At 46.0% G+C, this 15,242-nt stretch overlaps 1 protein-coding gene across 2 annotated transcripts in view; it reads left to right on the forward strand.

The window, feature by feature from the left end:
• Window positions 1–15,242, forward strand: part of gng4 (G protein subunit gamma 4) — a 29,126-nt gene that overhangs the window by 12,451 nt on the left and 1,433 nt on the right. The gene's annotated exons all lie outside the window — the stretch shown is intronic.

A 15,242-nucleotide genomic window follows, 5' to 3' on the forward strand; every position in this document is an offset into this window, starting at 1 on the left:
GAGGAAAAGCTAAGCTAAAAATGTGTTTAAAGATCTCTGGCAGGCTTCCAGAGGCTGGGGGCATAGTAACTAGAGTCTGGGGGCATAGTAACTAGAGGCTGGGTGCATAGTAACTAGAGGCTGGGGGCATAGTAACTAGAGGCTTGGGGCATAGTAACTAGAGGCTGGGGGCATAGTAACTAGAGGCTGGGGGCATAGTAACTAGAGGCTGGGGGCATAGTAACTAGAGGCTGGGGGCATAGTAACTAGAGGCTGGGGGCATAGTAACTAGAGGCTGGGGGCATAGTAACTAGAGGCTGGGGGCATAGTAACTAGAGGCTGGGGGCATAGTAACTAGAGGCTGGGGGCATAGTAACTAGAGGCTGGGGGCATAGTAACTAGAGGCTGGGGGCATAGTAACTAGAGGCTGGGGGCATAGTAACTAGAGGCTGGGGGCATAGTAACTAGAGGCTGGGGGCATAGTAACTAGAGGCTGGGGGCATAGTAACTAGAGGCTGGGGGCATAGTAACTAGAGGCTGGGGGCATAGTAACTAGAGGCTGGGGGCATAGTAACTAGAGGCTGGGGGCATAGTAACTAGAGGCTGGGGCATAGTAACTAGAGCATAGTAACTAGAGCATAGTAACTAGAGCATAGTAACTAGAGCATAGTAACTAGAGCATAGTAACTAGAGCATAGTAACTAGAGCATAGTAACTAGAGCATAGTAACTAGAGCATAGTAACTAGAGCATAGTAACTAGAGGCTGGGGCCATAGTAACTAGAGGCTGGGGGCATAGTAACTAGAGGCTGGGGGCATAGTAACTAGAGGCTGGGGGCATAGTAACTAGAGCATAGTAACTAAAGGCTCGGGCCATAGTAACTAGAGCATAGTAACTAGAGCATAGTAACTAGAGCATAGTAACTAGAGGCTGGGGGCATAGTAACTAGAGCATAGTAACTAGAGGCTGGGGGCATAGTAACTAGAGCATAGTAACTAGAGGCTGGGGGCATAGTAACTAGAGCATAGTAACTAAAGGTTGGGGCCATAGTAACTAGAGGCTGGGGCATAGTAACTAGAGCATAGTAACTAGAGCATAGTAACTAGCGGCTGGGGGCATAGTAACTAGAGGCTGGGGGCATAGTAACTAGAGGCTGGGGGCATAGTACTAGAGGCTGGGGGCATAGTAACTAGAGGCTGGGGGCATAGTAACTAGAGGCTGGGGGCATAGTAACTAGAGGCTGGGGGCATAGTAACTAGAGGCTGGGGGCATAGTAACTAGAGGCTGGGGGCATAGTAACTAGAGGCTGGGGGCATAGTAACTAGAGGCTGGGGCCATAGTAAACTAGAGGCTGGGGCCATAGTAACTAGAAGGCTGGGGCCATAGTAACTAGAGCATAGTAACTAGAGCATAGTAACTAGAGCATAGTAACTAGAGCTGGCATAGTAACTAGAGCATAGTAACTAGAGGCTGGGGGCATAGTAACTAGAGCATAGTAACTAGAGGCTGGGGGCATAGTAACTAGAGCATAGTAACTAGAGGCTGGGGCCATAGTAAACTAGAGGCTGGGGCCATAGTAACTAGAGGCTGGGCCATAGTACTAGAGGCTGGGCCATAGTAACTAGAGGCTGGGGCCATAGTAACTAGAGGCTGGGGCCATAGTAACTAGAGGCTGGGGCCCATAGTAACTAGAGGCTGGGGCCATAGTAACTAGAGGCTGGGGCCATAGTAACTAGAGGCTGGGGCCATAGTAACTAGAGGCTGGGGCCATAGTAACTAGAGGCTGGGGGCATAGTAACTAGAGCATAGTAACTAGAGCATAGTAACTAGAGGCTGGGGGCATAGTAACTAGAGGCTGGGGGCATAGTAACTAGAGCATAGTAACTAGAGACTGGGGCATAGTAACTAGAGCATAGTAACTAGAGGCTGGGGGCATAGTAACTAGAGGCTGGGGGCATAGTAACTAGAGGCTGGGGGCATAGTAACTAGAGGCTGGGGCCATAGTAACTAGAGGCTGGGGCCATAGTAACTAGAGGCTGGGGCCATAGTAACTAGAGGCTGGGGGCATAGTAACTAGAGGCTGGGGGCATAGTAACTAGAGCATAGTAACTAGAGCATAGTAACTAGAGGCTGGGGGCATAGTAACTAGAGGCTGGGGGCATAGTAACTAGAGCATAGTAACTAAAGGCTGGGGCCATAGTAACTAGAGCATAGTAACTAGAGGTTGGGGCCATAGTAACTAGAGGCTGGGGGCATAGTAACTAGAGGCTGGGGGCATAGTAACTAGAGGCTGGGGGCATAGTAACTAGAGGCTGGGGGCATAGTAACTAGAGGCTGGGGCCATAGTAACTAGAGGCTGGGGCCATAGTAACTAGAGGCTGGGGCCATAGTAACTAGAGGCTGGGGCCATAGTAACTAGAGGCTGTCTCTCCATGTCTCTTGGTCCTAGGTTTTGGGGTAGTTAAAAGTCTGTCTCTCCATGCCTCTTGGTCCTGGGCTTCAGGATAGTTAACAGGCCAGAGGATCTGAGGGACCTACTGGGTACATAACATAAAGCATGTCTGATAGGTATTGAGCTGCACAATGGTGGATTGATTTAAAAACCAATAGTGGAATCCTGAATTCTAACACTCTCAGGCAGCCAGTGCAGAGACCTTAACACCGGTGTAATGTGTCCTCTCCATCTGGTTTTGGTCAGTACCCGTGCGGCAGCATTCTGTAGACCAGACAGGAGAGCATTACAGTAGTCAAGATTGCTTGTAATAAAAGCATGGATGAGTCTCCCTGTATCAGCCTGAGAGAGAAACGGTCACACCTTGGCAATGTTCCTCCGGTGGTTTGGTCACATTCCTAATGTGTGATTGGAAATTGAGTTCAGAATCTAAAATAACACCTAGGTTTTCTTACCTGGTGTTTAATCTTTATTGCCTGTGAATTAAAATGTGCGTCCAGATTCTCTGTCTGTCCTGAAGAACATCATGGTGAACAGTGTTGAATGCAGCCCTAAAATGCAAGAGTACATGGACGGAGAGCTGTTTGACATCTGTGTTGACTCTAGGATCATTTACCGCTAACTAAGACTAGGGATCCATTACTAAATCACTAGGGATCTGTTACTAAATCACTAGGGACCCATTACTATGTCACTAGGGATCAGTTACTGTATCATTAGGGATCAGTTACTATATCACTAGGGATCCGTTACCAAATCACTAGGGATCCGTTACTATATCACTAGGGATCCGTTACTATATCACTAGGGATCCGTTACTATATCACTAGGGATCCGTTACTATATCACTAGGAATCAGTTACTGTATCATGAGGGATCAGTTACTATATCACTAGGGATCAGTGTTGGGATCCATTACTATGTCACTAGGGATCAGTTACTATACCAATAGGGATCAGTTACTATACCAATAGGTATCCGTTACTATATCACTAGGGATCCATTACTATACCACTAGGGATCAGTTACTATACCACTAGGGATCAGTTACTCTACCACTAGGGATCCGTTACTATACCACTAGGGATCAGTTACTATACCACTAGGGATCCGTTACTATACCACTAGGGATATGTTACTATACCAATAGGAATCCGTTACTATATCACTAGGGATCAGTTACTGTATCATTAGGGATCAGTTACTATGTCACTAGGGATCCGTTACTATATCACTAGGGATCAGTTACTGTATCATTAGGGATCAGTTACTATGTCACTAGGGATCCGTTACTATATCACTAGGGATCAGTTACTGTATCATTAGGGATCAGTTACTATGTCACTAGGGATCCGATACTAAATCACTAGGGATCAGTGTTGGGATCCATTACTATGTCACTAGGGATCAGTGTTGGGATTAGTTACTATATCACTAGGGATCCATTACTATGTCACTAGGGATCAGTTACTCCATCACTAGGGATTCGTTACTATACCACTAGGGATATGTTACTACACCAATAGGGATCAGTTACTATATCACTAGGGATAGGTTACTATACCACTAGGGATCAGTTACTATACCACTAGGGATCAGTTACTATAACAATATGGATCAGTTACTATGTCACTAGGGATATGGTACTATACCACTAGGGAACCGTTACTATATCACCAGGGATCCGTTACGACATCACTAGGGATCCGTTACTATACCACTAGGCATATGTTACTATACCAATAGGGATCCATTACTATATCACTATTGATCAGTTACTTTTTCACTAGGGATCAGTTACTATACCACTAGGGATCAGTGTTGGGATTCATTACTATGTCACTAGGGATCAGTTACTATACCACTAGGGATCAGTGTTGGGATCTGTTACTATGTCACTAGGGATCAGTTACTATATCACTATTGATCCGTTACTATGTCACTAGGGATCAGTTACTATACCACTAGGGATCAGTTACTATACCACTAGGGATCCGTTACTATACCACTAGGGATATGTTACTATACCAATAGGGATCCATTACTATATCACTAGGGATCCATTACTATATCACTAGGGATCCATCACTAGGGATCAGTTACTGTATCATTAGGGATCAGTTACTATGTCACTAGGGATCCATTACTATATCACTAGGGATCAGTTACTATGTCACTAGGGATCCGATACTAAATCACTAGGGATCAGTGTTGGGATCCATTACTATGTCACTAGGGATCAGTGTTGGGATTAGTTACTATATCACTAGGGATCCATTACTATGTCACTAGGGATCAGTTACTCCATCACTAGGGATTTGTTACTATACCACTAGGGATATGTTACTACACCAATAGGGATCAGTTACTATATCACTAGGGATCAGTTACTATACTACTAGGGATAGGTTACTATACCACTAGGGATAGGTTACTATACCACTAGGGATCAGTTACTATACCACTAGGGATCAGTTACTATACCACTAGGGATCAGTTACTATACTACTAGGGATCAGTTACTATAACAATATGGATCAGTTACTATGTCACTAGGGATCAGTTACTATACCACTAGGGATCAGTTACTATACCACTAGGGATCAGTTACTATGTCACTGGGGATATGTTACTATACCACTAGGGAACCGTTACTATATCACCAGGGATCCGTTACGACATCACTAGGGATCCGTTACTATACCACTAGGCATATGTTACTATACCAATAGGGATCCGTTACTATATCACTATTGATCAGTTACTTTTTCACTAGGGATCAGGTACTATACCACTAGGGATCAGTGTTGGGATTCATTACTATGTCACTAGGGATCAGTTACTATACCACTAGGGATCAGTGTTGGGATCTGTTACTATGTCACTAGGGATCAGTTACTATATCACTATTGATCAGTTACTATGTCACTAGGGATCAGTTACTATACCACTAGGGATCAGTTACTATACCACTAGGGATCAGTTACTATATCACTATTGATCAGTTACTATATCAATAGGGATCGGTTACTATACTACTAGGGATAGGTTACTATACCACTAGGGATAGGTTACTATACCACTAGGGATCAGTTACTATATCACTAGGGATCAGTTACTATATCACTATTGATCAGTTACTATATCACTAGGGATCAGTTACCATATCACTAGGGATCAGTTACTATATCACTAGGGATCAGTTACTATGTCACTATTGAGCAATACTATACCACTAGGGATCAATTACTATACCACTAGGGATCCGTGATGAAATCACTAGGGATCAGTGTTGTGGTTAGTTACTATATCACTAGGGATCGGTTACTATACCACTAGGAATCAGTGTTGGGCACAGTTACTATATCGCAAATGATTAGTTACTATATCACTCGGGATCCGTTACTATATCACTCGGGATCCGTTACTATATCACTCGGGATCCGTTACTATATCACTCGGGATCCGTTACTATATCACTCGGGATCCGTTACTATATCACTCGGGATCCGTTATGATATCACTATTGATCAGTTGCTATATCACTAGGGATCCGTTACTATACCACTAGGGATCAGTGTTTGGTATAGTTACTATATCGCAAATGATCAGTTACTATATCACTAGGGATCTGTTACTACATCACTAGGGGTCAGTTACTATATCACTAGGGATCTGTTACTCTACCACTAGGGATCAGTTACTATATCACCAGGGATCCGTTACTATATCACTAGGGATCCGTTACTATACCACTAGGGATACGTTACTATACCACTAGGGATACGTTACAATACCACCGGGGATCCGTTAATATACCACTAGGGATCAGTTACTATACCACTAAGGATCTGTTTCTATACCACCAGGGATCCGTTACTAAATCACTAGGGATCCGTTACAATACCACAAGGGATCAGTTATTACATCACTAGGGATCCGTTACTATATCAATAGGGATCTGTTACTATATCACAAGGGATCCGTTACAATACCACAAGGGATCAGTTATTACATCACTAGGGATCAGTTACTATATCACTAGGGATCCGTTACTATATAACTAGGGATCCGTTACAATATCACCCGGGATCCGTTACTATACCACTAGGGATCCGTTACTATACCACTAGGGATCCGTTACTATACCACTAGGGATCAGTTACTATACCACTAGGGATCAGTTACTATACCACTAGGGATCATTTACTATACCACTAGGGATCAGCTACTATATCACCAGGGATCCGTTACTATACCACCAGGGATCCGTTACTATACCACCAGGGATCAGTTACTATACCACCAGGGATCAGTTACTATACCACTAGGGATCAGTTACTATATCACTAGGGATCAGTGTTGGGATTAGTTACTATACCACTAGGGGTGGTATGTGTGTCTGATTGAAGGATCCGTGGTCTTTATACAGCTTGTTCAGCCTTTCTGTGTCTTTCTTGAAATACAGCTGCTTCTCCTCTCTCCATTGCTGAACTATAACCCTCCTCTAACCTCCTGTCCAGTGGACTATAACTCTCCTCTAACCTCCTGTCCAGTGGACTATAACCCTCTTCTAACCTCCTGTCCAGTGGACTATAACCCTCCTCTAACCTCCTGTAAAGTGGACTATAACCTCTAACCTCCAGTCCAGTGGACTACACCTCTAACCTCCTGTCCAGTGGACTATACCCTCCTCTAACCTCCTGTCCAGTGGACGATAACTTCCAACCTCCTGTCCAGTGGACTATAGCCCTCCTCTAACCTCCTGTCCAGTGGACTATTACTCTCCTCTAACCTCCTGTCCAGTGGACTATAACCCTCCTCTAACCTCCTGTCCAGTGGACTATAACTCTCCTCTAACCTCCTGTCCAGTGGACTATTACTCTCCTCTAACCTCCTGTCCAGTGGAATATAACCTCTAACCTCCTGTCCAGTGGACTATAACCTCTAACCTCCTGCCCAGTGGACTATAACCTCTAACCTCCTGTCCAGTGGACTATAACCTCTAACCTCCTGTCCAGTGGACTATAACCTCTAACCTCCTGACCAGTGGACTATAACCCTCCTCTAACCTCCTGTCCAGTGGACTATAACCCTCCTCTAACCTCCTGTCCAGTGGACTATAACCCTCCTCTAACCTCCTGTCCAGTGGACTATAGCCCTCCTCTAACCTCCTGTCCAGTGGACTATAACCCTCCTCTAACCTCCTGTCCAGTGGAATATAACCCTCCTCTAACCTCCTGTCCAGTGGACTATAACCCTCCTCTAACCTCCTGTCCAGTGGACTATAACCTCTAACCTCCAGTCCAGTGGACTACACCTCTAACCTCCTGTCCAGTGGACTATAGCCCTCCTCTAACCTCCTGTCCAGTGGACTATAACCCTCCTCTAACCTCCTGTCCAGTGGAATATAACCCTCCTCTAACCTCCTGTCCAGTGGACTATAACCCTCCTCTAACCTCCTGTCCAGTGGACTATAACCTCTAACCTCCAGTCCAGTGGACTACACCTGTAACCTCCTGTCCAGTGGACTATACCCTCCTCTAACCTCCTGTCCAGTGGACGATAACCCTCCTCTAACCTCCAGTCCAAATGGACTATAACATCTAACCTCCTGTCCAGTGGACTATAACCCTCCTCTAACCTCCTGTCCAGTGGACTATAACCTCTAACCTCCTCTAACCTCCTGTCCAGTGGTCTATAACCCTCCTCTAACCTCCTGTCCAGTGGTCTATAACCCTCCTCTAACCTCCTGTCCAGTGGTCTATAACCCTCCTCTAACCTCCAGTCCAGTGGTCTATAACCCTCCTCTAACCTCCAGTCCAAATGGACTATAACATCTAACCTCCTGTCCAGTGGACTATAACCCTCCTCTAACCTCCTGTCCAGTGGACTATAACCTCTAACCTCCTGTCCAATGGACTATAGCCCTCCTCTAACCTCCTGTCCAGTGGACTATAACCCTCCTCTAACCTCATGTCCAGTGGACTATAACCTCTAACCTCCAGTCCAGTGGACTACACCTCTAACCTCCTGTCCATTGGACTATACCATCCTCTAACCTCCTGTCCAGTGGACGATAACTTCTAACCTCCTGTCCAGTGGACTATAGCCCTCCTCTAACCTCCTGTCCAGTGGACTATAACCCTCGTCTAACCTCCTGTCCAGTGGACTATAACCCTCCTCTAACCTCCTGTCCAGTGGACTATAACCCTCTTCTAACCTCCTGTCCAGTGGACTATAACCCTCCTCTAACCTCCTGTCCAGTGGTCTATAACCCTCCTCTAACCTCCTGTCCAGTGGACTATAACCCTCCTCTAACCTCCTGTCCAGTGGACTATAACCCTCTTCTAACCTCCTGTCCAGTGGACTATAACCCTCCTCTAACCTCCTGTCCAGTGGACTGTAACCTCTAACCTCCAGTCCAGTGGACTACACCTCTAACCTCCTGTCCAGTGGACTATACCCTCCTCTAACCTCCTGTCCAGTGGACGATAACTTCCAACCTCCTGTCCAGTGGACTATAGCCCTCCTCTAACCTCCTGTCCAGTGGACTATAACTCTCCTCTAACCTCCTGTCCAGTGGACTATAACCCTCCTCTAACCTCCTGTCCAGTGGACTATAACTCTCCTCTAACCTCCTGTCCAGTGGACTATTACTCTCCTCTAACCTCCTGTCCAGTGGACTATAACCTCTAACCTCCTGTCCAGTGGACTATAACCTCTAACCTCCTGTCCAGTGGACTATAACACTCCTCTAACCTCCTGACCAGTGGACTATAACTCTCCTCTAACCTCCTGTCCAGTGGACTATAACCCTCCTCTAACCTCCTGTCCAGTGGTCTATAACCCTCATCTAACCTCCTGTCCAGTGGACTATAGCCCTCCTCTAACCTCCTGTCCAGTGGACTATAACCCTCCTCTAACCTCCTGTCCAGTGGTCTATAACCCTCCTCTAACCTCATGTCCAGTGGACTATAACCTCTAACCTCCAGTCCAGTGGACGATAACTTCCAACCTCCTGTCCAGTGGACTATAGCCCTCCTCTAACCTCCTGTCCAGTGGTCTATAACCCTCCTCTAACCTCCTGTCCAGTGGTCTATAACCCTTATCTAACCTCCTGTCCAGTGCACTATAACCCTCCTCTAACCTCCTGTCCAGTAGCCTATAACCCTCCTCTAACCTCCTGTCCAGTGGACTATAACCCTCCTCTAACCTCCTGTCCAGTGGACTATAACCCTCCTCTAACCTCCTGTCCAGTGGACTATAGCCCTCCTCTAACCTCCTGTCCAGTGGACTATAACCCTCCTCTAACCTCCTGTCCAGTGGACTATAACCCTCATCTAACCTCCTGTCCAGTGGACTATAACCTCAAACCTCCTGTCCAGTGGACTATAACCCTACTCTAACCTCCTGTCCAGTGGACTACAACCCTCCTCTAACCTCCTGTCCAGTGGACTATAACCCTCCTCTAACTCCTGTCCAGTGGACTATAACCCTCATCTAACCTCCTGTCCAGTGGACTATAACCTCAAACCTCCTGTCCAGTGGACTATAACCCTTCTCTAACCTCCTGTCCAGTGGATTATAACCTCAAATATCCTGTCCAGTGGACTATAACCCTACTCTAACCTCCTGTCCAGTGGACTACAACCCTCCTCTAACCTCCTGTCCAGTGGACTATAACCCTCCTCTAACCTCCTGTCTGGTGGACTATAACCCTCCTCTAACCTCCTGTCCGGTGGATTATAACCTCTAACCTCCTGTCCGGTGGTCTATAACCCTCCTCTAACCTCCTGTCCAGTGGACTATAACCTCAAACCTCCTGTCCAGTGGACTATAACATCTAACCTCCTGTCCAGTGGACTATAACCCTCCTCTAACCTCCTGTCCAGTGGACTATAACCCTCCTCTAACCTCCTGTCCAGTGGACTATAACCCTCCTCTAACCTCCAGTCCAGTGGACTATAACCCTACTCTAACCTCCTGTCCAGTGGACTATAACCTCTAACCTCCAGTCCAGTGGACTATAACCTCTAACCTCCTGTCCAGTGGACTATAACACTCCTCTAACCTCCTGACCAGTGGACTATAACTCTCCTCTAACCTCCTGTCCAGTGGACTATAACCCTCCTCTAACCTCCTGTCCAGTGGTCTATAACCCTCATCTAACCTCCTGTCCAGTGGACTATAGCCCTCCTCTAACCTCCTGTCCAGTGGACTATAACCCTCCTCTAACCTCCTGTCCAGTGGTCTATAACCCTCCTCTAACCTCATGTCCAGTGGACTATAACCTCTAACCTCCAGTCCAGTGGACGATAACTTCCAACCTCCTGTCCAGTGGACTATAGCCCTCCTCTAACCTCCTGTCCAGTGGTCTATAACCCTCCTCTAACCTCCTGTCCAGTGGTCTATAACCCTCATCTAACCTCCTGTCCAGTGCACTATAACCCTCCTCTAACCTCCTGTCCAGTAGCCTATAACCCTCCTCTAACCTCCTGTCCAGTGGACTATAACCCTCCTCTAACCTCCTGTCCAGTGGACTATAACCCTCCTCTAACCTCCTGTCCAGTGGACTATAGCCCTCCTCTAACCTCCTGTCCAGTGGACTATAACCCTCCTCTAACCTCCTGTCCAGTGGACTATAACCCTCATCTAACCTCCTGTCCAGTGGACTATAACCTCAAACCTCCTGTCCAGTGGACTATAACCCTACTCTAACCTCCTGTCCAGTGGACTACAACCCTCCTCTAACCTCCTGTCCAGTGGACTATAACCCTCCTCTAACTCCTGTCCAGTGGACTATAACCCTCATCTAACCTCCTGTCCAGTGGGCTATAACCTCAAACCTCCTGTCCAGTGGACTATAACCCTTCTCTAACCTCCTGTCCAGTGGATTATAACCTCAAATATCCTGTCCAGTGGACTATAACCCTACTCTAACCTCCTGTCCAGTGGACTACAACCCTCCTCTAACCTCCTGTCCAGTGGACTATAACCCTCCTCTAACCTCCTGTCTGGTGGACTATAACCCTCCTCTAACCTCCTGTCCGGTGGATTATAACCTCTAACCTCCTGTCCGGTGGTCTATAACCCTCCTCTAACCTCCTGTCCAGTGGACTATAACCTCAAACCTCCTGTCCAGTGGACTATAACATCTAACCTCCTGTCCAGTGGACTATAACCCTCCTCTAACCTCCTGTCCAGTGGACTATAACCCTCCTCTAACCTCCTGTCCAGTGGACTATAACCCTCCTCTAACCTCCAGTCCAGTGGACTATAACCCTACTCTAACCTCCTGTCCAGTGGACTATAACCTCTAACCTCCAGTCCAGTGGACTATAACCTCTAACCTCCAGTCCAGTGGACTATAACCCTCCTCTAACCTCCAGTCCATTGGACTATAACCCTACTCTAACCTCCTGTCCAGTGGACTATAACCTCTAACCTCCTGTCCAGTGGACTATAACCTCTAACCTCCTGTCCAGTGGACTATAACCCTCCTCTAACCTCCTGTCCAGTGGACTATAACCCTCCTCTAACCTCCAGTCCAGTGGACTATAACCTCTAACCTCCAGTCCAGTGGACTATAACCTCTAACCTCCAGTCCAGTGGACTATAACCTCTAACCTCCAGTCCAGTGGACTATAACCCTCCTCTAACCTCCAGTCCATTGGACTATAACCCTACTCTAACCTCCTGTCCAGTGGACTATAACCTCTAACCTCCTGTCCAGTGGACTATAACCTCTAACCTCCTGTCCAGTGGACTATAACACTCCTCTAACCTCCTGTCCAGTGGACTATAACACTCCTCTAACCTCCTGTCCAGTGGACTATAACCCTCCTCTAACCTCCTGTCCAGTGGACTATAACCCTCCTCTAACCTCCTGTCCAGTGGACTATAGCCCTCCTCTAACCTCCTGTCCGGTGGACTATAACCTCTAACCTCCTGTACAGTGGACTATAACCTCTAACCTCCTGTCCAGTGGACTATAACCTCTAACCTCCTGTCCAGTGGTCTATAACCCTCCTCTAACCTCCTGTCCAGTGGACTATAACCCTCCTCTAACCTCCTGTCCAGTGGACTATAACCCTCCTCTAACCTCCTGTCCAGTGGACTATAACCCTCCTCTAACCTCCTGTCCAGTGGACTATAACCTCTAACCTCCTGTCCAGTGGACTATAACTCTCCTCTAACCTCCTGTCCAGTGGACTATAACTCTCCTCTAACCTCCTGTCCAGTGGCAGTGTGAGGTTCCAAGGCCGTGATTCAAAGCAGTTTGATGTTTATTGTCATGAATCTTTCCCTGGAGGCAGAACTGAGTGATTTCTGCTAGATGGGACAGCTGCAAAGTCAAAATTGGCTGTATTTTATATATGAAAACAAAAATGAGCTTTTTGGTCTTAATTTAAGGTTATGCATTAAGGTTAGCAGTGTGGTTGGACATTAGGGTTAGCAGTGTGGTTGGACATTAGGGTTAGCAATGTGGTTAAGGTTATGCATTAAGGTTAGCAGTGTGGTTGGACATTAGGGTTAGCAGTGTGGTTGGACATTAGGGTTAGCAGTGTGGTTAAGGTTATGCATTAAGGTTAGCAGTGTGGTTGGACATTAGGGTTAGCAGTGTGGTTGGACATTAGGGTTAGCAGTGTGGTTAATGTTAGGCGTTAGGGTTAGCAGTGTGGTTGGACATTAGGGTTAGCAATGTGGTTAAGGTTATGCATTAAGGTTAGCAGTGTGGTTGGACATTAGGGTTAGCAGTGTGGTTAAGGTTATGCATTAAGGTTAGCAGTGTGGTTGGACATTAGGGTTAGCAATGTGGTTAAGGTTATGCATTAAGGTTAGCAGTGTGGTTGGACATTAGGGTTAGCAATGTGGTTAAGGTTATGCATTAAGGTTAGCAGTGTGGTTGGACATTAGGGTTAGCAGTGTGGTTAAGGTTATGCATTAAGGTTAGCAGTGTGGTTGGACATTAGGGTTAGCAATGTGGTTAAGGTTATGCATTAAGGTTAGCAGTGTGGTTGGACATTAGGGTTAGCAATGTGGTTAAGGTTATGCATTAAGGTTAGCAGTGTGGTTGGACATTAGGGTTAGCAATGTGGTTAAGGTTATGCATTAAGGTTAGCAGTGTGGTTGGACATTAGGGTTAGCAATGTGGTTAAGGTTATGCATTAAGGTTAGCAGTGTGGTTGGACATTAGGGTTAGCAATGTGGTTAAGGTTATGCATTAAGGTTAGCAGTGTGGTTGGACATTAGGGTTAGCAATGTGGTTAAGGTTATGCATTAAGGTTAGCAGTGTGGTTGGACATTAGGGTTAGCAATGTGGTTAAGGTTATGCATTAAGGTTAGCAGTGTGGTTGGACATTAGGGTTAGCAGTGTGGTTAAGGTTATGCATTAAGGTTAGCAGTGTGGTTGGACATTAGGGTTAGCAGTGTGGTTAAGGTTATGCATTAAGGTTAGCAGTGTGGTTGGACATTAGGGTTAGCAATGTGGTTAAGGTTATGCATTAAGGTTAGCAGTGTGGTTGGACATTAGGGTTAGCAATGTGGTTAAGGTTATGCATTAAGGTTAGCAGTGTGGTTGGACATTAGGGTTAGCAATGTGGTTAAGGTTATGCATTAAGGTTAGCAGTGTGGTTGGACATTAGGGTTAGCAATGTGGTTAAGGTTATGCATTAAGGTTAGCAGTGTGGTTGGACATTAGGGTTAGCAATGTGGTTAAGGTTATGCATTAAGGTTAGCAGTGTGGTTGGACATTAGGGTTAGCAATGTGGTTAAGGTTATGCATTAAGGTTAGCAGTGTGGTTGGACATTAGGGTTAGCAATGTGGTTAAGGTTATGCATTAAGGTTAGCAGTGTGGTTGGACATTAGGGTTAGCAATGTGGTTAAGGTTATGCATTAAGGTTAGCAGTGTGGTTGGACATTAGGGTTAGCAATGTGGTTAAGGTTATGCATTAAGGTTAGCAGTGTGGTTGGACATTAGGGTTAGCAATGTGGTTAAGGTTATGCATTAAGGTTAGCAGTGTGGTTGGACATTAGGGTTAGCAATGTGGTTAAGGTTATGCATTAAGGTTAGCAGTGTGGTTGGACATTAGGGTTAGCAATGTGGTTAAGGTTAGGCGTTAAGGCTAGGTGTTGGGGTTAGCAGTATGGTTAATGTTAGGCGTTAGGGTTAGCAGTGTGGTTAAGGTTATGCATTAAGGTTAGCAGTGTGGTTGGACATTAGGGTTAGCAATGTGGTTAAGGTTAGGCGTTAAGGCTAGGTGTTGGGGTTAGCAGTATGGTTAATGTTAGGCGTTAGGGTTAGCAGTGTGGTTAAGGTTATGCATTAAGGTTAGCAGTGTGGTTGGACATTAGGGTTAGCAATGTGGTTAAGGTTATGCATTAAGGTTAGCAGTGTGGTTGGACATTAGGGTTAGCAATGTGGTTAAGGTTAGGCGTTAAGGCTAGGTGTTGGGGTTAGCAGTATGGTTAATGTTAGGCGTTAGGGTTAGCAGTGTGGTTAAGGTTAAGCGTTAAGGCTAGGTGTTGGGGTTAGCAGTATGGTTAATGTTAGGCGTTAGGGTTAGCAGTGTGGTTAAGGTTAAGTTTAGCAGTGTGGTTAGGGTTAGTTATTAGGGTTAGCAGTGTGGGTAAGGTTAGGCGTAAGGGTTAGCAGTGTGGTTAAGGTTAGTTATTAGGGTTAGCAGTGTGGTTAAGGTTAGTTATTAGGGTTAGCAGTGTGGTTAGGGTTAGCAGTGTGGTTAAGGTTAGTTATTAGGGTTAGCAGTGTGGTTAAGGTTAGTTGTTAGGGTTAGCAGTGTGGTTAAG

The sequence above is a fragment of the Oncorhynchus kisutch genome, linkage group LG20, assembly GCF_002021735.2.
Source record: "Oncorhynchus kisutch isolate 150728-3 linkage group LG20, Okis_V2, whole genome shotgun sequence".
Classification (NCBI taxonomy): domain Eukaryota; kingdom Metazoa; phylum Chordata; class Actinopteri; order Salmoniformes; family Salmonidae; genus Oncorhynchus; species Oncorhynchus kisutch.